This window comes from Camelus bactrianus, chromosome 11 (genome assembly GCF_048773025.1).
Source record: "Camelus bactrianus isolate YW-2024 breed Bactrian camel chromosome 11, ASM4877302v1, whole genome shotgun sequence".
Classification (NCBI taxonomy): domain Eukaryota; kingdom Metazoa; phylum Chordata; class Mammalia; order Artiodactyla; family Camelidae; genus Camelus; species Camelus bactrianus.
The window spans coordinates 73262463-73286655 of record NC_133549.1 but is presented as its reverse complement, the minus strand read 5'-3'; the positions used below and the strand labels follow the sequence as shown (position 1 = coordinate 73286655).

Below are 24193 nucleotides of genomic sequence, written 5' to 3'. Positions count from 1 at the left end.
CCGGTCTCAGAATCTGCCTTAGCACAGGCTGCTCCCTCTGCCCTCAGGTTTCCTCCTCCCCCATCCCCATCATCTCATGACCCCTCTCAGAAAGGCCTTCCTGCCATAAGGCCTCCCTCCCACGCCCACTCTTTGTGTCCCCATCCAGCGCCCTACTTGTTTCTTTCTTAGCATCTATCATCATTTATAACAGGGGCATCGACCAGCTTCTTGACCTGTTTCCCCCTCTGTTTTATCTCATCTGCTCTGGTCACCGACACAGCCCCAGTGCCTTGCAAGCGGTACCCACATGGGGATAAGCGCCTGAGTCTGAGGGCCAGCAGAGAAGCAAGGAGCCAGTTTCCACCAGCCCCGGAGGTAGCGTTTTGGATCTAGTTCTCAAGAAAAGGGCTGGTTACTTCAGAGCCAACCGACCTCCTCCCACCCCTGACCCCCTGACCCCCACGCGAGAGGTTCTGCAACACCCTCTCCCTTCTGGCTCCTTGTGCAAACATCTGTCCACCTGGACTCATCTCCTGCCCCTCCTCTCCACCCTAAGCTGCCTCCAGGAGGAGCCCACAGAGGCCGCGGGGCCAGTGGGAAGCTGAGGGTTGGAGGTCAGGTCAGGAGCCAAGTTCAAATCCCGACCTCGCCACTTGAGCAGAGCATGTAGCTGACTGCACCAAGTTCTGCCCAGTTCCCTCCCTACAAAACAGGAGTGAGTAGCTGGGACTTTAGGAGATGACAGTGGTTCAAAGTAATCATGAAGACTGAGGTGTAGGGACCCCATGTGACCATGAGATGTGGAGCCACAAAAAGCTTGAAGCAATGAAGTCTGGACTCTGAGGGTGAGAGACCCACTGTAGAATAAGGGGCACCTCATGGGGTGCAGAGGCCCGGGTGGTGTCTCTGGGTGAGCAGGTACCAAGGACACTTGTTCACATGGCAGATTATGAGATGCATCCCAGGCAACAGGCAGGCGCAATAACACGGGGGAAACAGCACGTCTGCCCTCAGCAGTCAGCTAAGACGCGATGATCCTTATCTGAGCAGAGAGGTGAGCCAGACGCTGGAGAGGCTGAGAGGCCAGGTGAGAACTGGTTAAACTCAGCTGTGAACAAGGGTCACCGTGGAGGTTCCAGAAGCTCCCAGGGCAAATGGATGAGCCTTGTAGGTCCCCTAACTATTGATATTATATGGTTATTACTGTTGTTTAGCATTTTCTGCAATTAAATCAGAATATTTGACCTCCTAGTGTTCTGATTTGAAAAGAGATTTTTTTTTCCTGAAATATTTCAGACGTAATTTATTCATGAGCATTTACCAGGTGCTGAGCTCTACGCTAAGGACTAACCATACATTATTACGTTTCATCGTAACGACGCCCCGTCCCCACTTTACACCCGTGAAAACCGAGGTGCTCGGGGGGACGTTGCAAAACCTGAGGTCCCGCAGGTGGAAGACGCAGGACATGAGCCCTGGCTGATCGGAGAGTCAGGGCTTCTGGGCCCTGTAGGGCAGGAGCAGCTCCTCTGGCCCGAGGTCCCCGCCCCCTGACCAGCATCCAACCCATCGCTTTCCAAAAGGAAAGTAAAGCTCAAAAGGCCTTGGACTTGCCCCAAATCACACAGTTATCCCAGGGCAGAGCAAGGACAACTGATAAATCTGCTGTGAACTTCACCTCACTTAATTCTCAAAATAACCTGGGGAGAAAGTACAAGTGACTTCATGGCCAAGGAATTAAGTCTCCAGAAAGCAAAAGGATCGCTAGTGGCAGAGTGAGGCGCTGGCCCCAGCTCTGGGGTCTGTCTGGTAACCTCTGTGCCACCCGCCCGCCCAAACGCCTGGAATCTGGCCCCGAGCGCCTCCCTCCAGGCTGCCCGGCCCCGGCGCTCGCCGCCTTCCAAGTCGCCCGCGTGTCACCGCCGGCAGGCTCTGCACCTGGCACGCGACGCCAGCAGCCACGGTGAGCAGGCCGGGCTGCAGCCCCACTCGGCCGGCTGGCCTGCGCCTGGGGAAGCAGGTCGGGGACAGCTTCCTTGGCATTTCTAGCAACGGGCTCTTACTCAATTCGGCCCTTTCTGTCCAAAGGGCAGCTGTGACGTGCGGAACGGTTTGTGGTGTCAGTACGGGCCCAGCATTGTACGGCTGGGGACACACAATGCCCTCGGCCGACTGTTTATTTATAAATCCACCCAGTGCTCACCGTGGCCTTTACACTCAGCTCTTTCCCAAAATGCAAATTGGCTTCTTCCTGTAAGTGAAACCGGCTTGCTCAAGCTGATAAAAATCATCCCAAACGGGCTCTTTTATCTGCCCAATACAGAAAGCCCCACACCTCCGAGAAAGAGGAAGACATCTCTCCTCCACTTCACGGGGGGCTGGCCCGAGGACAGGCCCTGCAGAGGCGTCCAGGGCATGTGGCGGCGGCGGGGGGGGGGTTGTCAATGAGAGCAGTGGGAGAGAAGGCTCTAGACTCTGAGACTCGTGTTCAAATCCTGCCCCTGACATGTTCCTAGCTCTGTGGCTTTAATCTCTCTTTAATCTGAGCATCACTCTACTCATGCATGTATGTCAAGTGGGAATAAAAACAGTCCTTTCCTTACAGGGTTCTTTGGAGAATTAAATGAGATAATGCAGAGCGACAGCTCTGCACAGTGCTGAACCCCAATAAGCCTCCTGCATAGGGTGGTGGTGGTGGTGGTGGTGGAGGATAATAAAGTAATTGTCATTATTATTATTATCTGAAGCTTGGGGCTTCCACCCAGTTACTCTTCTTATTTTTTATTTTTTTCCTTTTTCAGTTTTATTAGGTAGACTCTCACCCAGTTACTCTTGCTGGGTGGCTTCAGGATGGTCCCTTTTGCTCTCTGAGCCTCCGTGTCACCCACTGTCCAGTGGGCTCCCAAGAGCCTTTCTCCTATTGGTTGGCTGCTCAGCCCCTCAACTGCTTGCATCATATTCTAACAGATTTGGGGGTGCTGTTTTCAGCACCCTGTCTCTTCACTCTCTCAAGGGCTCTTTTATCAGAGAAACAAAATCTGTTCTTAAAAAAAAAAAAAACCCTCCCCAGTCTTATAGAAAAGCGAGCTACCTGACCGTCCCTCTGCCAGCTGGTGTCGGAATCTCTGAACAGCTGCGAGCATCACTTAAAGGCACACGAAAGGGATAACCTGGAGCTGCTAAGGGCTCATTACCCACTGGACTAATAAGGGGCCTCCAGGGAGTGGGAAGGAAGTGCAAGGAAACTCAAAATGGACCTGGAAGTCACTGGAGACCAAGAAGCATGGCACTGGAACCTCTTGGTGGCAGTTTCAAGGCTTAAAAGGAGGCATCATGATGCTGTCGTGACAACTGGGCTTGCCAGGCAGTGTGGAGCCCCGCCCACAGAGGGACGTTGAAGCCTCGGTCTCCTAGCAGGAAACACCAGTATACGAGGTATGTATTCACTGCAGTGTCACCCAGGGAGATGGGAATGACCAGGGTGGACCCATTTACGGAGGAGAAAGCTGAGGCCTGGAGGAGGGAAGTGACTGGTCCAATGTCACACAGCTTGTTGGTAATGAAACCAGCAGCCATGGAATGGCCACGCCATCTCAGCCACTGATTTTCCCCGAATAGGATGAAACCTGATGCACGATGTCAGCTCACAAAGACCTTCCCCTCCCTGTGCCCCATTTACTCCTCACAGCAGCCAGGCAGACAAGCTGGGTCGGGGGGGTTGTTAAATCTCCCTATTTGCTGGTTGAGGACAGAGGCTCAGGGCCACGGTGCCTGGTAAGGAAGTAAGTGCCAAGCCTGCACTTGGACCTTCAGAAACCCTGCTGCTTCCACCTCCTCCTCATCCCCTGGGCATGGAGGGACCCGGTTGGAGGAGGGGCCAGCCCCCTATGTCCTGCCCCCACCAGCCTGCCCACCCAGCGCAGGTGCGTTGGTCCTGAAATGCACCCTAGGGACTCCATTCATCTGTGGTTCCAGTGTCTCTCACAATCCAAGCAGCTCCCTGATTCCCAATTAATCTCCTAAAACACTACCCTTGCCTGACATCCCTCTGCTCTAGGATAAGTGTCCCCTCCTAACCCTGCTTTCCCACTGGGGTCCCAGACATCCCTGGAGACCCGGCCTCAGTGACACAGGCACTGGCTGGGATCCCCTAGAACCCTAGGTATGCCCACCTCTCTCTCTTCATACCTTTCCACCTCCCAGAAGTGACTGTTCTCCCCCTCCTCCTCGCCTTGTTCTAGCTAAAGCCTCTCCATTTTCAACACAGCCTTTAAAAATGCCCTCTCCTCCAGGAGGTCCTCCCTGACCCATCCCTAGACCCATTGTTAGCCCATTCTCATCTCTCACTTGTTCCAGGGTCTCCTTGGAACTTCTTAGCAGATTTCTCTAGCCCTTTCAGAATGAATCATTCCTATTCTGCCAAGTAGCCAAGGCGTAGTTTCCAATTTAGACTGTGAAACTCCTTGAAGTCAGGGTCTCAGGATTTGTGTTTGGCCATCCTTCCACTCAAGAACTATTGCTTTAGCCTATGCCCCTATGCCCATGCCACCTCCCTGCTTCCCATGCTAGACAATACAAGAGACAGGGCTTTGGCTTTCCAAAAGGACCACAAGTCTAGAAATGGGAAAATAACCAGGCAGTTGCCACCCAGCATGGTGGGGGCAGCAGCGGGAGAAGCAGGAGGCTGTGGGGCTGTTTCCTACTCCAGGTTCCAGGTTTCCTCCATCAGGAGCCCTCGCCATGCCAAGCACAGGGCCCTACCCTAAGGAGACGCTCCAGCAGGTCTCCTGCTGAACTGAAATTGCAGGCGAGTGATTAATCTGTCAGCTTGCAAGACAAAGGAGGTCTGGGTAGGGGCGTGGGGGAAGCAGGTTGGGTGAATGCTGGCCTCCAAGGCGAGAGCCTCTACTAGCAGACAGGCAGGAGGAAGCACTGGACCTGAGTGACAAGAAGCAATCCCCTGGTCGGGAGGGTGGGGGAGGCCAGTCCACCCTGATGGAACAGGTGGAGAGAAAAAGGGCTGAGCCAGGCCCAGCAGGGCTCTGTGGGGTATATATATCCCTGGGCCGTCAAAGCCAGTGCCCTACGAGCCTCAGTTCCCGAAATGTGTCTCAGCCTTATGGGTGGGGCCTTTGTGTTTTCTGCTTTTCTGAGCAGTCCTCTCCAGATGGGCCGGCGATAGGAAATGCACCACCGCACACTGCTGGCTCTTGGCCTGGCGGGCCCTGGCTACCGTCTGCAATTCTGAACATCTCAACGAATGGCTTCATTGTTCTCGCATCCTGAAGCCTTCTCTGGAGAAGAGCATTGGTTTCTAGAGAAATAAATAAATAGGATCCTACAGGCCAATGTGGGGCCTCTGACCATACCCCTATGTCTAGCTCCCTGTCACCCCAGCTGGTGTCCCTGGCCCTGCATCGTGGGAGTGGGCAGAGGTTCTTCTCTGGCTCTGAGCAGACCCTGCCTCCCTTCAAAACCTCTTCCAAGCTGGAGCTCTCTATGGGTCTTGTAGCCAAGGTGGAGTGGGAGGGCTCCAAGTCTCCCAGGTGATGAGGAAAAACCCTCCAAATGCAGCGCCCCAGGTAACTGTCAGCGGCCTCCCTCCCCGCTGCCTCAGAGGCAGCAGAAAAACTCAAGCTTTCTTGGGCACTGGGCCTGGGAGTCCCTGCCCCTCCCCTCGAGCTTGTTTTCCCATTAGTAAAATGGGGTGGCTAAACTCAGTGATGGCCAGCTGTCTCCCAGGCCCCCACCGTTGTTTTGACCAACCATGCCTGAAGAAAGAACGGCAGGGCCAGTGCCCAGAGCAGCGAGGGGCGTTCAGAAAGCAGGACAGGGAAGAGGTGGGGTTGTCAACGGCTGCAGAAGCCCTAAAAGCTGGTAAAAGGCTTAATCCTGCATAATGATTTACAAAGTGACAAGTAAAATAGATTTACCGTGACAGCTTGAAAGGAGAACCACAGAAATAAAATTACACTCGGGCTCATCCTGTCTCTCTGCCACCTGTCCCCTCCCTTCTGAACACCAGGAACTCCTGTGCACATACATGGACATGTGCGCATGGGTAAGGTGGGGGCGGGGGGGAGTGGGAGAGGGACAAAGGAGGAGGCGGCTTTGGCCCCTGTCCTAGGAAGGGCCGGTGGGTTCCCTGTTCCAGGTGCAGCCCATAGAGGTGATGCTTACAGCAGCCCTCCAAAGCCAGGGTGTTATTCCCATGAACAGATGAGGACACACCTGTCTGAGATGCCCTGTATGAGATTCCACCTTCAGAAGCAGGCAGCAGGCACCCCAAGTGCCCGCGGGGCCCGGCACTGCCAATTTCTCCCTAACCCCTGTCGGATCCAACATCACAGTCCTAGGGTTCCTAGGTTTTCAGGGCTCAGGGAGAGGGGTCCCCCACTTCCCCTGGCATAAAGCAAGATTCTAACAGTACTGGGCCAGAACCAGCCAAGAGGAAATCAGAGAAGACAAGAAACACTCCCAGCCAAGTTCACGAATGAAAGTGAGCGGATACTCCTGCCTGCAATGCTGGGTGCATGGGTGGCATCTCCATTTCTGTCAATGCCACAGCCCCCAATCTGTACTTACAGAAGTGCTACAGGCTACACTTTCCTCCACTGAAGCAGACCCATTCAGCATTCAGCTTTTTGGGGAGAAGGATTCTGCATGTCAGGGTCCCACCCATGGACCACAGAGATGCTCTCTTCGGTAATAATGAACTCCACCAGCTGCTCTAGGTTCTCTGGCTGCCTGTCCCCCTGGCCCAAAGAGGTGCCAGCACAGGTGCCTGTTTAGGCTCCCCAGTCAGAGGCAGGGGGTAGCAACCATGCCCATATTCATTTGCCCCAACAGGCATGGATTTGAAAAAAATCAAGGAGACATATGCAGGGAGAAAGAGACCAGCATCCCAAGAACAGCTTCACCCTTCTGAATTCCAGCCTCCTCTTGGTTATAATGCAGATAACATCACCCACTACTGAGGGTCGCTGGAACAATCACTAGATCCCAAATAACCATGCCTGGTGCACAGTGGGTGTTTCCAAAGATACGAGCTTTGCCTCAGGTGAGCATGGATTGAAATGTGTTTGCAGTGGAGACAACTAAATAGAAGCTCTGATTTCAGTCCTGGCTTAGCAAATTCACTTGCTCATGGCCCACTCAGTCTCCCCAGGTCCCTGGCAGCTGCCCCATTGTTGGGGATGGGGGGGACAGCAGTCAGGCTGGCCTGGGGACCCCAAACCTCCCGCAGCCTCTGCTCTGCTTTAGGGGCTGAATCCCAGGCAAGACTCCCTCCCTGTCACCCTCTGGCTGACACCTGGCAACTCCCAGCTCAGCGCCTCTAACCGATATAGCACAGGGATGTGCCTAGGCAGGCCTGAACACCAGTGTTTACCCTAAAGAAGAGTGTCCCTCCCTCTCACCCTCCCTTAGCTTCCTGGCAAGCCAGAGCCGATTTGCCCGCAGACTCGCCTGGTGCGTAGGTTGTGGGTACAAGGCTCCAGCCCCTGACCCTGCCCAGGGAGTCTTGCCCAAGAGGCCCTGAGGCCTGGCCAGGCAGCTGCTGAGCCAATTCTCCCAGGAAGCCAAGCTGAGGAGGGCGGCAACCCTGGGCAAAACCACTCGGGCCAGGAGGCGCTCCTGGGAGACAGGCTGGGCCCAGCCACCCCTCTGGCTCTAACTGGAACTGGGTGCAGGGAGAGAAAAGAAGAGGCCAAGGGATCAGATCATGTGCACAGGGCAGCTGGGACTCCGGGACTAAAATTACTCAATTCTTTCTCAAGCAAAGTGTGCGAGTCACTTCTGAGGCGATCACCTAGAGAGCACATATGTATAAATATAAATATAAATATCTCCAAATCACAAAAGCTACCAGCTCTGTGTAAAGTGTAGCCGTCATTTAGTCATCTACCTCTTCAGCAAGCATGCTAGAATGTTTGCTAGATGCCCAGCGTGGTGCTGGGTGTCAGGGAGTTGGAGCCTGTCAGTGGCTGCAGTACCCTGAAGGTAGCTGAGGTCCTGCCAGATGAAGTCTGCAGCAGTGGAGATGGTGGCAAGGGCAGGGGACAAACCTCTTTGATCTGGCTGGTGCATGACAGCAAGCCCAGATTTGAACAGGGCTTTGCAGAATGCCTAGGAGTTTACCAGGCAGACAGCAGAGAGCAGAATGCACAAAGCACTCACAAGTGGAAGTTCCACTGGGGCCAGAGAAAAAAGGGCCCTGAGTGCCAGCCTGTAGGTGATAAGGAGCCATGAAGGAGTTTTAAGCAGAGCAGAGGAGGTAACAGCATCAGAGGTGACTTTTGTTAAGGTCACACTAGTGGCCAAGTGGAGGGAGGACAAGAGAGGGGAAGCTGGAGATAGACACGGAGGGAAAGGCTGATGCACGGGGGCAAAAAGGCAGGGTGGCTTTCGAAACATCTGGAAGGTGGAGTCTGAGGTGTCAGTTCCCTGACTACATACTCCCACAGGCCAGGCTCTGGGCCAGGCAGTGGGGACATGGAAACCCAAAGTCAGAGGCTGCAGTCCTGGGGAGGAGTCAAGGGTGACTCCCGAGTTTCAGTCGGGGCAGTGGGCCAATGGCAGTCCCTAGTTCTTATGGTGGCTTTACAAGAATTGGAACAAAGCTGCCCTTCCTCAAAACAGTTTCCACCATCCACCAGAACTTATCTAATAAAGGTGTAATCTATGGAGACTACACTGCAAGTGCCCCCAACTTGTGCAGTGTGCAACGTGCACCATCACACACACCAGTCCCAGTAGATACAACGCATTGAGCCAGCACTGAAAAGATGGAGAGTTGGAGGCCTCGGGTTCAGGCAGGAAGAACGAACAGATAAAATCTAGTCTACAAAGGTAAAAACACAACAAAGCAGAAAACAACCGAAGCAGAGTGTTTATGAACCCTCCTTGCCTATTTGGCATGAGAAATCTAAATAAAATGAGCAGTGGCCTTATTAACTATATGGAATCCTGAAAAGAAAAAGTAGCTGCTCAAAGTAAATAAACGAAATGCAAAAACACAAATCAACAAGCACCAGTTTTGAAAGACGAAGATTGGCCAAAAGTATAGAAAACCAGCTCTGGCCTTGGAGCCTACTAAAACCTTGATTTTTTTTTTAAAAAGGGATCCTATATACTGAACAAAATTCCAGCAAGTGAATATAGCCAAGTGAAACCCATGTGCTGAAGAAACTGGAAGCACCTGGATAGCTGAGGGTTTCTATTCCATCATCCATCTATCCGAATTTTACTGAACACCTTCTCTGCTCCAGGCTGTCTGGGGATGCAGGAATAGGACCCAGCTGGTACCCTCACACAGGGGACAGTCTAGTGGGGGACAACGCAGAGGGGGAGCACCTGAGAGGCCCCCAGGAGGAGGCAATGACAAAACTGAGCTTTGCCGGTAAGAAGGGGCTGGGAGACCACATGCCACTGTCCACATGATGTCCAAAGCCCTGTGGGCAGACGGCAAGCCCCTGTTCAACGAACGTGAGAACTTTGTGAGTAGAGGTGAGATAGACCACATTCAATCCTGGGGGGCTGGTGTAGGGAGCCTCACCTACTCTGGAGGTAAAAACGCTCAAACAGGCTTCCAAAAGAGTCCCAGCTAGAAGAGGCCTTGATGCACAGATTGGGAAAGCGAGGGCAGTGAGAACCAGGACCTTGACTAGGTCGGGAAGCTGCTCCCTGGTCACGATGGGAAACAGATCTCCTTCCAGTGCCCATTGCTGCCCTGGGAGCACTATTCAGCCCAACATCAGACGTACACAGAGCGGTGATGGGCAGGGCATGCACATCTGGATGGCCACATGAGGCCCTGGCCACTGGGAACCACTGAGATACAGAGAGGGAGTTGCTTCTCCTCCGCAACACCAGATTCTCATCCTTAAATATTTCAGGCTTTCCTTTCCTGAAAAAGATGTTCACAGGGACATCCCTCTGGCTGAGGCCTGTTCTTGCCTCCAGCTGGTGATCCTAAGTATTTTTTTATTGGGTACAAACTGCCTTCTTCCACCTCCCCTCTTGGCAGCCCTGGGAGGTAGGCACTCTCTGCCCATTTTACAGATAAGCGAAAGAGTTCCAGAGGCCCTCTCATCCTAGGTCCCCCTCTTTCTGGGCTTGATGGGAAAGACTGACCCACAGCTAAGTGCCAGGTGGGAGCCGGGGTTGGGTGGTGCAGGCTGAGTCCTCTGCCCACTGAGCCCAATGGCAGGTGGGGATCTGGCTCAGGGTCAGGCCTTCGTGGGGCATCTTGGCTTCACTGTTCCGAGCCCTGCGTGGCCTGTGTGGAGCCCCCGGAACCACCCTGCTGGGGCGCTGCAGGGCCGTGGAAGGTGCCGGCAGCCAGGCTGTGGTTTTGAGCTTGGCTAACTCTTGGCTTCAAAGCCATGAAGTGGAGAGAGGAGAGTCATAGCAAGAAGGCACTGTCCACCCACTCACCCTGCAGCCTCGGGGGCCGCCCGGGGACTGCAGCCCCAGCCCTCTGCTCAGCACCGGGATGCAGAGCGCTGGCGGCCAGCAGAGGCGAGGCCCACCGGACGAACCCTGGCTCCAGCCACCTTCCAGGTGAGGGAAGGAAACCCAGGGGCCTGTGCAGGTTCAGACCAGAGTGAGCTGGCCTGGCCTCTCCCCACCAACCCACCTTCCTGCTACCCCTGCTGCCTCCTAGGAAGCAGGACTTCCCTCTTTGTCCCTCTGCAAGTCACATGAATCCCAGTTTAGTTATTAAGGTCTCCTGGCCACGGAAGCGCTGGGATTCCGGAGTGGCCTGACTCAGGCAGGTTATCCTTTCAGAGGAGAGAGATGAACAAAACGGGGAAATGGAGGCCCACAGAGGGCAAAGGGCCTACCTGTGGTGACGAGGCAGGACTAGAGGCACAGGAATAAGAAATGTTAGGGCTGAAATGACCTTAGAGAGCCAAGCAGTCCCAGTGCCTCCATGTCACTGACAGGTAAACTAAGGCCCAGGGAAGGGAAAGGACCTGCCTAAAGTGACTTTGAATCAATAAAAATCCCTAGATGGTCATCCTGGGTTGATCCCCTGGGGCCAAGACAGAGCTGCCTTCTGTGACCCCAATCTCAAAAGTTAGGGAAGTTGCAACACTTCCTTGTTTCCATAGTGATTAGCTACTGCTCCAGGAATACACTGAAATGTTTGTGTCCTATCCTCTGTGCCAGCCCTGGGCCAGCATGTGAGGACACAGAGCGGAAAGAGGGGGTGTGAAGGGAGGCACAGACTCAGCCCCCATTCCGGTTGATCCCAGGCAATGGAGGGCTAGAGGGGGAGGAACAGGAGAATTTTCAGTGAAAGAAGGAATCCCTTGTGTCTAAGAGTGTCAGGGGAGGGAGGCCAGAAGTGGCAGCTCTTGAGCTGGGCTCTTAGGGATGTATAGGAGTTCACCAGATAGAACCGGGGGAGGAAGTGACATAGGCGAAGGCCCACTGGCTTGAGGGTGACAGCATGTTAGAAAATGACAGTGCATAAAATAGAGGGCATGAAAATGTAGGAGATGAATGGAAGAGAATCAAGATGAAAACCAAATGCAGAATGGCATACTTACAAGTGTAGACTAGGGTATAAGGAATACCTCCTCATGCTTCTGTTTTTCCAACTGTCAAATGGGCATCTTATGACAAACTAGCTTACAGCTACACAGGAGGAGACAGGCACAAAAGGAAAAGTGCTCTGACCCATAGGACTCGGATATCTGGGCCAGCTCTTTAGCCCTAACCCCTCAGCTTACTTTGCAGAGGTAGGCAGGCATTCCCAATGGGCTTCTGGGCATAACCTTGGTCAACTTTCAAATACATCCAAGATCTGACTTTGTCTCACTTCTCCACTGACCACTCTGGTCAAAGCCACCAGCATCCTCATCTGCATTATTGTGAAAGCTGCCCAGCTGGTCTCCTTGTTTCCACCCTTGTGCCCTACAGCCAATTCTCAGCTCACTGGCCAGAGGGATCTTAGAAGGTACACCAGGTAGTCTCAGTCCTTTAATTAAAATCCTCCAGTGGCTTCCGAATCACTGAGCATGAAGTCAGAAGCCCTTCCTGTGCTCCAAAAGGCCCTCTGTGACCTGGTCTCTGAACGTCTTGCTAACTTCCTCTCTTATAATCCTCTCCTTCCCACTCATCCAGCTATACTGGCCTCCTTGCCTTTCTTAGAGCAGCAAGAGGGCTTTTACACATGCTGTTCCCTCTGCCTAGAGTGCTCTTCTCCTTAATGTTCATGGGGTTCACTCCCTTACCGCATTGAGGTACCTGCTCAAGTGTAGCCTCCTCAGAGAAGGCTTCCCTGATCACTCCATCCAAAGAAGTCCAGTTCTCCCATTCATCTCCTTATATTATATTATCCTGATTTATTTCTTTTCAAAACACTTCTCATAACTCAGCATGACATCATACATTAAGTTGTAGACTTGCTGACTGTCTCACCCACGCGAATGTAAGCAAGGCCTCTATCAAGTTCACCACTATATCCCCAGAGCTTGGAAATAGTTCCTGGCACACAGTAAGTGCTCAGCAAAATTGATGAATGAATAAGTAATCCATCTTTCTTGGAGAGCTGGGCAAAGGGAGGCACAGAAAGATCCCAGGCCCTGCTGCCTCAGAGGCCAAACACTGGGGGCTCCAAATCAGCTAGGAAACCTTGTTCTCAGATTGCCAGGTGCTGCCCTCCCTGTGCACAGGCTCCCAGACCTAGAAGAGAAGCAAGACCCGGCCTCAGGGCCTGAACAGCTCCTGAAGGAAAAGCAATAGTTGCTATTTGTTACCAGTGTCCTTATTCCAAACACACTGGGCCCAGAGGTTCTGGTGAGCACAGCCAGAGGCACAAGGCCCAGGAGCTTTGTGAGATGAGGATGGTAAGTCCCAGGTGAGCCAGACGCCATCACCACAGCCCTAGAGGGACCTCTCCCTGGGTCTCACACCAGCAAAGGGCTTCTGTCAAGCGACACGGTGGAGGCTGGGCACTGGCTAATGGTAGGGGTGCCTGGGTTTTAGCTTCAGCTCTGCCATGGACTTGCCCTGTGACCTTGGGAAGGCCTCTGTCCCCTCTGGGGTCAGACTCAGCAGCTAAATGAGAGGGTTTGGCCTGGATAATCTCCAAGGCCTTTCTGCGTTGACACTGTCATCACAGCACATGGTAATAAAACATTCCACTCCCCGACACTGAGGCACTGGGCAGTATGCAAAGTGCTGGCCCTCCCCTCTGACTCTTGCGATAGCCCCAAGGGATGCTGTTGGTGGAAGGCACTGCCAGAAGTTCTAACTCTCAAGCCAGTGCTCTCTGCAGACATCCCATGTGTCTGGGGCCTCAGGACACTTAGGATGTCCCCTGACAGAATGGCAGGGGACAGAGTGGGGCAGAGAGGGGCTCAGTAAGGAGGCAGGTGGAGGGAACATTGCTCACAGCCCCCTATCTTCCCAGAAATGGACCCCAGTTCCAGTGGTAGGTGAGCCATGCTGAAAGAGGCTAGAAAGATAGACAGTCTTCTCAAACCACTGGATATGTCTGCCCCTTGAAGAGCAGATGCCCAGGACTTTCTTTCTCTCAGACCCTGATGAGCCACTATTGGGACGTTCCCAACCTAATTCAATGTCTCATGACCTGTGTTAAACCATTTCCAGGTCAGGCCCCAGGTCTCCAAGCTATCCAAGCTCTTATCAGAGGCAGAGATAATGAGGAAGCCTGGGGATCAAAGAAAGCCACCTCTTCCAGGAAGCCCGCTCTGCCCGCTCTAGCCTTAGACTCAGCCTAGCAAGGAAAAGTCTCTGGGAACACATCCATGACGTAGAGTATGGAAGGGAGTTTCCGAGAATGAACTTCACTGTATTCTGCATGGTCCTGAGATGAGAACTAGGGGGAGGCATCCTTCCCACCTCCACACAGGGTGGAACTTCCTAGGTGGAGGTTGCTGCTGGGAGGCAGGGAGTGGCCCGTCGCTGGAGGTGTGCAAGTCCGAAACAGATGCTGATCTGTGGGGATGCTGCAAAGAGGCAGAAGTCATCTGTGTAACAAGGCATCAGATGAGGTGGTTGCCAAGCTCCCTTGCTGTCTCGAGAATCAAAGGTCCCGTGAATAATGGGAGTAGTAGTGTCCAGAGCCCCTGGGGGGAAGGTCAGAGGGACAGTCACACTGGCTGGACAATCACACCTCTAGGGAGCTGGCTAGGAGGGCAGCAGTCATCTGCAAGGCAGAGAACTGAGAATTCTGGGGCCCCCAAGGGTTCCAACCACCAAAGCATCTCCATTCCTTCTGCCTATCGAAATCAGCCCCACAGACAAAGCACACGTAAAAATGAAAGTGTCAATCCAGGCTGGGGTGGGAGGAATCACAAAGCTGTCCTTTCGCAGGAAATAAATCAACGATGAAATCACAGCTTCACGGAAGCTCCTTTCACAGCCAGGCCCCATCACCAAACACTAGGCAAGAAATCACACCTGAGGTTTCCTTTCCTTTTCCAGGATCAGAAGAACAAAGAGGTCTTGGAGCTCAGAGGGGTTGGGCAAACCCGGTAAGCAGGCTGAGGGCCAAGGAGTCCCCTGACTCGCTCCCTGACAGCCACAAAGCCCACTCCTCAGAATCCCACGAAGTCAGGGGCAGGAGGACTGTGAGCCAGAGAGGCAAAGTGATGCATCCATGGTCACAGAGCCGGCCTGCCAGCATGGGAAACCAGCTCAGGCCCAGGGCTCTCCTCAGCGTCCCAGGCTGCCTCCCCGACAGCAGCACGACACCCCCAGCCAACAACTCACAGCTGATTCATGCCGGCAAGGCATCCTGAAGACACAAAACCCTCCCCTGCAGATAAATGCCATCGGGCCGCTCGGTCTAGGAAGAGGAAACACTAACCAGGGCGGGAGAAACAGGCAGTGCGGCCAGCAGGGCTGAAACTGGCCTCCTGACCCAGAGGAGCTAAGCCCTAAACCATCCCTGCCCAGCCTTCCTAGAAGAGGCAGTGGACGGGGACTTCCTCCCTTTACCCTGATCCCTAGCTCTTTCGGGGGACATCGAATCCTGGTGCTCAGAGGATGAGACAGAAGACTCTCAGCAGTGAGGTCAGCTGGCACAAGAGGCCACCCCCTAGGGCCACCCCAGCCCCATGCCAGGCCTTGTGTCCCTGGGGGCCTATCACTGTTAGTGACCTTGGTCAGGTCCCTTCCCCTCCCTCAGCCTTGGTTTCCTCACCAGCCCAACGTCAAGCTGGATTAGAAGCAAAGTTTTAAACGCAAGTCCCTCCATGACTAGGGTGGTGACACACCACTGAGTGGGAATCAGAGGATTTGTGGGCAGGAGGCAGGGAAAGATGACCCAGCCGTCATGCTCGCTCCAGGGCCAGGGTGATTTTAGACCCTTGGATGAAGGCTGTGGCTCTTACACTGCTTTCAGGTGTCTGGACTCACTGAAGGATCAGAACAAAGCTGGGGACAATCTTTCCAGAAAAATACCTAATGGCAAAGGTGTGCATGCAGGCTCATGGCCCCTATAGGTCAGGTATGAGGCCCTTCCTCCCTCATAGCTGGCAAGGCTTTGAGGCTGATCTCTAGGGACGTGGCAGGGGTCCCACCCCTCTGCCAAGCTGGCCTTGGTTTCGGGCCTGCCCAACCACAAATGGATTTGTGGTCTGGTCACAATAAAAGGAAAGGAGGCCCACAAAAGTGATAGAGACCTGCAGGCTTGAAGAGGGTAGAAGTCAGGTAAAGCCTGAAGGCCAAGAAGGCAGGCTGGCAGGGGTTCTGAACACCAGGAAGCTGTCCCCATCCTCTCCGCCATGAGCACCCCCATGGGGAAGGCGGTTCTTCTGCAGGGAAACCATCTGCTGGCTGAGCCATAGACGCCATAGCTGTAAGGGACCATCTAGCCCCGCCGTCCTCAGGATGTCCACTGGTGTCTTCCATAGTCATTCTGCATTAAAAAGGGAGGTGGGAGGAGTGTCCTCTAGTGTGGAAACCCTGCGGGAAGCAAAGGGGCTAGCAATTTCCCAGGAGAGGGAGGGTGAGCTCTGCCATCCCTCCTTCTGTGGACCGGTGGTCCCCGAGAACCCATTTTGGGAACCCTCGATGTGGTCTCAGCTCATGATTTTCAGAGGAGGAAACGGGCTCAGCGGGGTCTGTGACTGGCCTAAGACCCCATAGTCAGTTACCATTCACAGCCATTCTGCATGATAGTTTATAGTTGACGAGCCCCAGTCCTTTCATTCTTTCCTTTTCTCCTCACTGGAAGAGCTATGAGGGAGATATTAGCATCACTCGTGAAAAAAATAAGGCTCGGAGGCAGGAACCCAGATGTAAATCTCCACCCTCTGAACATCTCTCCAACGGGAATGGGCTCCCCCAATAGGATGGATGAAAATCTACGTGAGTTGTTACCAGGGCCTCTCCGAGATGCCCTCTCAGCCCCTCCTGCTACAAAGGGGAGACTGTGAACAATGTCAGGGGGCTGGGAGTCAGGAAGCCAGGATCCCAAGCCTGGCTTTGTTGGTTCTGAGGTACTAGGTAACCTTGGGCCATCCCCCTACCAGAGTATCCTCATCAGTCCGCTGGAGGAAAGGCAGTGCTGATAGGTGGCCAGAGGTCATGGGAGCAACATCACGACAATGACTGAGGCTGCTGTTTCTTGGGTACTTACTATGTGCCAGGCCCTGCATGCACTCTATCTTCTCAACCTAAGGGGAAGTGAGCCTGATTTGCAGATGTGCAGCTGCCCAAAGGCATAGATGCCATAGAGGGTGGGGTGAGAATTGAGCCCAGGCAGTCTAAAAGTCTAAAACAAATTAGTTGCCCAAGATATGTCAGCTATTATGATATTTATGGAAGACTCTGGTTAGTTGTTTTAAAGGTGTAAACAGCAGAAGCACCAAAAATACAACATCAATAGAAAATTCCACACCTCCCTACCCAGAACACTTAGTCCCCCTCAGGGAGACACCCTGGTGCAGGGGATCCATCTCACTGTGTGACATGTAGCCAGTCCCTTTACCTCTCTGAGCTTTGGGTTTTCCCACTGCAAAACAAGGAGGTGGGACAGAGAGCCTGGAAGGGCCCTCCCCACTTGCAAATGCCAAGTAAGGGTTTCAGAAGGTCTCTGTGCCCCATCTGTCCCTCAGCCAGAGGGCTGGCCAGTCTGAGTCGGGTGCCAGGTTTCCCAGCTTTGACCAGGGAGCAGGATGGGAGTTTGGACGAGAGCCTGTGCACAGGGTGAGGTCCAGGCGCCTGGCATCTCCTCCCCCATCCTGAGGTGACACAGGTGACTCCCAGGGTGGAGCAAGAAAGCTCCCTCCCTGCTTCTCCATCCACAGAGGAAGTGTTAGCAGGAACAAGGCAGCAGGCCATTAGTCCTACAAAGGACAAAAGTCAGCACTCAGAGGGCTGGGTGGAGCTGGGGGACAGGGAGAGGAAGCCACCCATCTTCTTTGGCTAAACAGGCGTGGGCAGATGAAAAGTCTTATACCCTCCCTAGAGGTTTCTGTTTTACTTCCCTCAAATCTACAATGCAACCAATCTATTATTACCTTTCAAGAAACATGCTGCTAGTTTGGGGCACCAATGCCCATCCTCCCCCAGCTGCATAGGATCTGGGGGTATGACTGAAAATGTCTCATCCTTATTCTTTACCCCGAGAGCTCAGAGATGAACCCTGTCCTCCCCAGCTTCATCTAGCCCTTCCCCAGTCAAAGATGGGGCAGCATTCATTTCAGAGCTCCAAAGGCCGGCTAACAGGGCTGCACCAGGCCAACAAAAGGTGCTCGATAAATGTTTAATGAACTAATGGGCTAGAGAGATGGGGTTCCAGGCCTGGCTCTGCCTGTAATTCACTGCTGCCTTTGGATACAGCCAAGTGTTTCTTTCCATAGTTGGGTTTCCTGGGCCGGAAAGAAAAAAAAGTCAGACCAGGTAACCCTGACAGCTCGTCAATTCTATACCACATGCTTATGGGTGCAACCCACAAGCAGGGACCTTCCAGAGTAGGAGGAGGTTTCAAACATCCCTCCCCACTGCTCCAGAGTGAAGAGGAGGACAGGATGTGACTGCTGGGTGGGAACCTCCCAGGCAGGGGTTCTGAAGGCACAGCTGCCCGCCCCACTCCCCTGCAAGTGCCAACGTCTGTGGGTGAATGACTGGAGTTGTTGGGAAGTGAGAATGCGGGCAGGGTAGGAGAAAGGATAAAAAGTGGGTGCATTTTCCATTTCAGCCAGACACCAAAATAATTCCAAAATAATTTTAGAAGAGCCATTGAAAGTACAAAGCGTTTGTATTTTGATACCCCCCCCCCCCACCAGAATAGTTCTGTCCTTTTCTGGCAAAGCTATAATCTGCAGTGAAGTGGACCCTCCAAGAGATCAAGAATCTGGGACAGACTGGTGGAGAAGAGGGAGAAAGCCCCCATGTCTGGGAGCCCTGGGAGAGGCAGGCCTGAGTCCTCAGCAGACACCCCTGTCAGCAGAGGCAATGGCACTGTGTGTGTGTGGGGGGGGTCATGCCAACTGGGGAGCAGGCTTTGGGACCAATGAATCCCTCCAGCTGCTATCTCTGGGAGCAGACTTTTCTGGAGGGTGGGCTAGCCCCTGGACAATTCCCAGATCTGCCCTGAAGTTTACAGTACAAAGATCACAAAGCCAGAACACAAGTCCCTGCCACCCTGCTACTACCAGCCATCCAAGTCCTAGGCCAGTCCCTACCCCTCTGCAGGCCTCAGTTTCCCCATTTGTACAGTGAAGGGTTTGAGCTGGATGATCTCTAAGCCCACGAAGCTATGGAAAAGCACAACACCTACATCACTCAGGCCCCCACCCGGGAGACCTGGGAAGGGAGACCCTAGTCCCCAGCCGGCTGTCTCAGGCTGGGGCCTGGGGCCGAGGGAGTCCTCACACCGTCTGTCCTCAACAGCCTGTCACGGCTGAAACCTTCGAGTGGTTACAATTACAGCTGGGCTAACAGGATTAGGGGAGCATTGAAATCTAAGAAATCTAATTAGCTCAGACACCCCAGCCTCCCCCAGCACGATCCTGCAGTAACCCTGGCAGCTGGGCCTGACAGGCGGGGCACAGAGCCCCCCTGGCTACAGTCATTACCTGTGCAGGTGTGCCAGGCTGGGCCAGGCTTCCTGGGGAGATGCCAGCTCAGCTTGCCTGGCTGCTCCCTGCTCTGGACCCCACCACCTGCAGCCTTGTCCTGGGGTGGCACTCAGATGAGCCCCAGAAAACCCTGGTGCAGGGGTGTGGCCAGCGGTGTCAAGGGCAGAAGGCATCCAAGGGCCCCCACAGGGCGGCTACCCCACACGGCCTAGGGACTGACTCAGCCCGAGGAGGGGCAGGCTGACTCAACGTCTGTATCTATAGAAACCATCACAGCCCAGGGAAGATCCTTGGTCCGCACAGGGACCTGGGGCCTCGAAACATCTCTGCTTCCTGCTCCAGGGCCAGGGATAGGGTGAAGCCCCCTGCACAGACACATGTGCCCCGGGCAGTCATGGCAGGATTTGGGGCTCAGAGCAAGCTCTGGCTGTAAGACTCTGTGCCAAAAGAAAGGGGTGCAGTTGCTCAGGGTGTGGGCCTTGTGCTGCCAAACAGAGGGGGCAGGTGAGGCCCCCACCATGACCCTTCCTGGGCACAGCTCTTCCTGCTTAACCTCAGTCCCCGATTCCCCATTCTCGGGGTCTGTGTGGATTCCTGCACAGTGTTCGTGCCTGGTTGGAGACTGGACAGGCAGCAGCACAGGGAACGTTGAGGCCTGGGGTTGAGTCCTGGCTGAGCCACAGGTCATCTCACCTCCCTGAACCTCAGTTTTCCTCTGTGCTAAATGGGGCTAATTACAGTTAGCACCTAGCTTCCGCTGCTGTTACTGGAATTAAGCAAAGTTGGAGAGTGCTTCTCAATCCACCAAGCGCCATACGAAGGCAAGGGGCTGTGGTTATCACTGTCAGCATGCGCCCCGTGGAAGGCAGCCAGCTGCCAGTGGTTAATTATTTATTTGGACCGATCTTCCTGCCCTTGCCGGACTATAAGCTCCTGAGGAACAGGAACTGTCTTACACATTTCAGGGTCTCTCACAGGCCACAGTCCTCACACTGCGGACTCTCAGGAAGTATCTCTGGTATCAATGCTGGGCCCCTGACCGCCCCCACCCACCGCTATGCTATGTATCTCCTTCCTTCCCCTCATACCCAATCCAAAGAGAGGAAGTGCCAAGAGGCAAACCTGGCACACAAAGACAGATGACAGTGAGCCGCTCAGGCAGACCCTCCCCGACTCCCCACAGGTCACTCCCAATACCAGCTGGAAGCAGCCATTTGAAGGGTGTCCTCCCATCCTACAGGAATGTGGCCTGCCTGGGCACTGGTACGCAATCTTTGATCATTCAAGAAAGTACAAGACCTCAAGCCCAGAGTGAGGGTCGGGAGGGGTTGATTTCCAGAAGGCCTGCTATGCAGCAGAGCATGCCAACAGTCAGAGCTGTCCACTGAAGGCAGAAGCTGCCTGGAGGTGGTGAGCACCCTGTTGCGGGGAGCATGCAAGTGAAGGCTGGATGATAAGCTGCCAGGGAGATAGGCTTGGATGGGAGAGCAGGTTCTGGAAAATGCTTCTAGTACCTCCGATCCAACCCCTTTGTGCTCCATCCATTCTGTGCCCAGAGTCTGCCAGGCCTTCAGAGGACACATACCCAGGGATCTCATGCCCACATCTGCCTCATCCTCACAGCAACCAAGTGGGATTGGGGGGGGGGTGTTCTGCTCTTGGACCTACTTTACAGATGTAGAGACTGATGCCCCACAGAGTGAAGCTATCAGCCCACAGCAGTCAGCCAGTGACAGCTTCCTGACACCTCTCCCCTATCTCCTCAGGTAATAGGAACACTTGAATAATCACGACTGGTTTCTGGACTTTTTCCTCAGAGCCTGTGCTTGGGACTGGTTTTCCCAGCTCCTTTCATGCTCCCTTCATCCTCCCTGAGGGCAGGGTCCAACCTCAGAATCACACCCGGAGCTTCCAGCCCAGGCAATCTCTGTCTCCCCTCATCCTCAGAGTAGAGCTCTGGGGACAAAGAGCCCCCCTCCTCAGAGGGCGTGGACAGAGGCCACTGTGTCCTGCTGAGAGGTCAGAGCAGTCACCAGGCAAGGTTGCAGCAGGGTTCAGGGTAATTACAGCAGCTCGGCCTTTGTTGTCCACACAAAACCTAAGGAACCTCAAAGACGAGGCGGTGATAGGAGCCAGGCAAGGGCCCTGGGGAACAAAGTTATGAATGAAAACGTATGGGATTCAGTCAGGACCTGGCAGGCCCTGCTTCCTGGTTCAGTGACAGAGTGCCCAGAGAAGCTTCCAGAAATTAACCTATTGGTGCCCAAATTTCTTGCAGCAACATCTCACCCTGAGACTGGGGTCACAGCTGCCTGTTGGATGCTGATGAAGGCCAGAGAACTCAGTTTCTGTGGCTGCACACAGATTCTCTTGTGACAAAACTCCAAGAGGCCTCCAAGTGTCTTCCTTCCTTATCCATCCCCATCTCTGTCGATCAGGAAAAAAGTGAAGTCTGCAGCTCTTAGTTGGGTCCTTCCCTCTGCAATGTTTCATTAATGGTGGACACCTGTCCTAGGCTGGGGCACATCTCTAGGGGACAGGGATGGAGCTAATGCTAATTTACTGTTGCTAGGGGAGTGTGTGTGTGTGTGAGAAACCCCACAGTCTCGGGACCTTTCTTTGCTCCTGGCTGAGAAAGGAATGAGGCTCCTCCTTCTCTCTCTTTCCTTCGGAGGAAAAAGGGACATTTTGTCCCCATCAAGAAGCCAGGAATCCTTTTTTTTGCAGGGACTACTTATCAAAGTTTCCCATAAGTCCAGCAATTTCTTATTGCCAACTCTTCTCTGTGAGCCATACCCTGAATGCCTCAAAACCCCAATCCAAAAACTATTTAAAATGCTTGAAAACTCCCTACTGCTCTCCACGCACTCCCCTGCCCCCGCCAAAAGTCACTGCCACCAACTCTGAGTAGTCTAAAGTTTTGAGATTTACCTGTGAAAACAGCACTTCGTAACCTCATGACTTGGGACAAGGAGATGCTTCTGTCCTTTTGGGAAAAACAAAACCTAATCGAAAATGTAAAACTCAGAAGAAAACACCATTGCCCTCCAAATGCATCCCCTTGGCCCCAAAGTCACACGTGCTCCATGCTCCGTGGCAGATACAGCTTTCAATGTGTCTTTTGTTTGACGCTGGTTCTTCAGCATCTTTAGCCTGCTGGGAGGAGGTCAGCACAAGGCTTGGGGCATTCACGAATCACACCTTGAGGGCCAGGCAGCCGGCAAGTGAGGGGCCAGGAATTCCCCCTACTCTGGACCCCTCAAAAAGCAGCCAGGACAGAGAAAGTCAAAGGCTTGCTCCCTCCTCTAAACTTCCTAGAGAGCTTAGAAGCAACTTTTAAACTCCCAGGACCATAATACAAATGCCAGCAAAGGCCAGCAAGAATTCATCACCAGCCAGGGTGCCCATTCTCCAGCTACAGCACCTGCCTCTTTATCTCTACCTTCAAGAAACAATAATAAGCAAACCCAGGCACCTCTGGGAGCAGCCTCTGGCCTCCTGCCCTGCCCTGTGTAACCAGCCTGTCCTCACACCCACGAGGGAGGAGGAGGAGACGGCACTGGTTAACCCTCTGGTCTACCAGGCCCTGTTCCCGGGGTTGCAGCAGGAAGACAAACTGTTGCTCAAGAAAATCCTCCAGAAAACCTTTGGCACCAGGAGGCATCTCTGGGCAGCTCCTGCCCATTGCCCAGTCAGGGACTTCCAGAGGCAGCTTCCCCCTGCCCTTTTAAATCTGTGAGGTTGGGCCCTACTCTCCCATGCCCTGGGCTGTCCACCCAGGGGGCTCCAAATGGCCATGGCCAAGCAGGGAGGAAGAAAAGGCTGGCCGAGCAGTGCCCTCACCCTGCCAGCCCAGCCGCCAGCTTCTTGGAGGACCTCTGAGAGAACATTTGTTTGGGCTGCCAAGTTAAATCTTCCTCCCTCATGTCAGGGCATTGGAAAAGCAGTCAAGGGAGAGAAGGGGGGAGAGAAGGGGGGAGAGCAGGGGGAAGGAGCAGCGGGAGGGAGGGAGGAGGGAGGGAGGCAGGCGGGCAGGCTCTCAGAGCCCCAGTTACTCCGGCACTGCCTGCCCAGGAAGCTTGCGGCTCCCAGGCGGGCGCAGCTGGGACTCCGGACACCCAAGCAGGGGCCAGGCCACCAGGCCTCCAGGGTCAGGCGCAGGGTGCCAGGCGCCCTGGGCCCCTGCCCAGGGAGAGGCCCTCGCTCTGTGCCCCGCCGGAGGAGCGAGGTGGGAAGGGAAGGCAAGGGAGGAAAAAGTTTGCGGCAGGTAGAGGGGTAGGGCTGGGCGGCCCTGCCGTCGGGCTGCCCCCGGGGAGGGCTGGGGGGCCCGCGCCGGCTGCCCTGGCGCGCACCCGTTCGCCCGCCCTCCCGCTCGGGTTGTTTACATTCCTGGAGTGTCTTTTAAACCCCGGGCTGAGGCCGGCTCCCGGCCTTCTCCGGCGGCTCCGGGGCAGTCTCCCGTGAAAATCTGCTGGCGCACAATGGCCAGGAAGGCGGCCGCCCCTCGCTCGCGCCCCCGCTGCTCCCGGGCGGGGAGCCTACCCTCCGCACCGCGCCCTCTCCTCGCCCGGCTGGCTTCCTGGACAGATGTCCCCGGCGAGGGGGCGACGCGCGCCTGCTGCCCGCGCCCCAGACGCCGAGGCCGCGATCCCCACTCTTTTCTCCCCAGCCCAGACGCCAGGAATGTGAAACAAGCTTCCAGAACCCGCCCCCCACCCCAGCTCCAGCCCGGGCTAGGCCCCCCAACCTCCGCCCGGGTCGGCCTTCCACTCTCTCGGGGCCGCCGCCGCCGGAGACGGAGGGGAAGAAAGAACACGGGGAAATTACTTTCGTATTTGCAACGCGCGCGCGCACACACACGCACATCTTCTCCCGGGCTCCTCTCTTGGCTGGGGCAGCCCCATCCAGGCTTTGGCCTTAACGACCCTCAGGCTTCTAAAGACCTACCGGAAGCCCCTACACACACCTCTTGGCGTTCCCCGCTAGTACCTTGCGCTGCGTCTCCCTGGGCAATTCACACACAAACAACTTAACCGCGCCCCCATTTACAGAAGTGTGTGTTTTCCCTGGAAATTCAGATGCACAACTTAACCATCCCTTGCCACCCCGAAACCCGGCGCCTTCCTTGGCGGTTCTCCTAC

General features: G+C 54.4%; 1 protein-coding gene across 5 annotated transcripts in view; it reads right to left on the bottom strand.

The window, feature by feature from the left end:
- Positions 1-24193, bottom strand: part of ZMIZ1 (zinc finger MIZ-type containing 1) — a 228790-nt gene that overhangs the window by 203780 nt on the left and 817 nt on the right. The window lies entirely within an intron of this gene.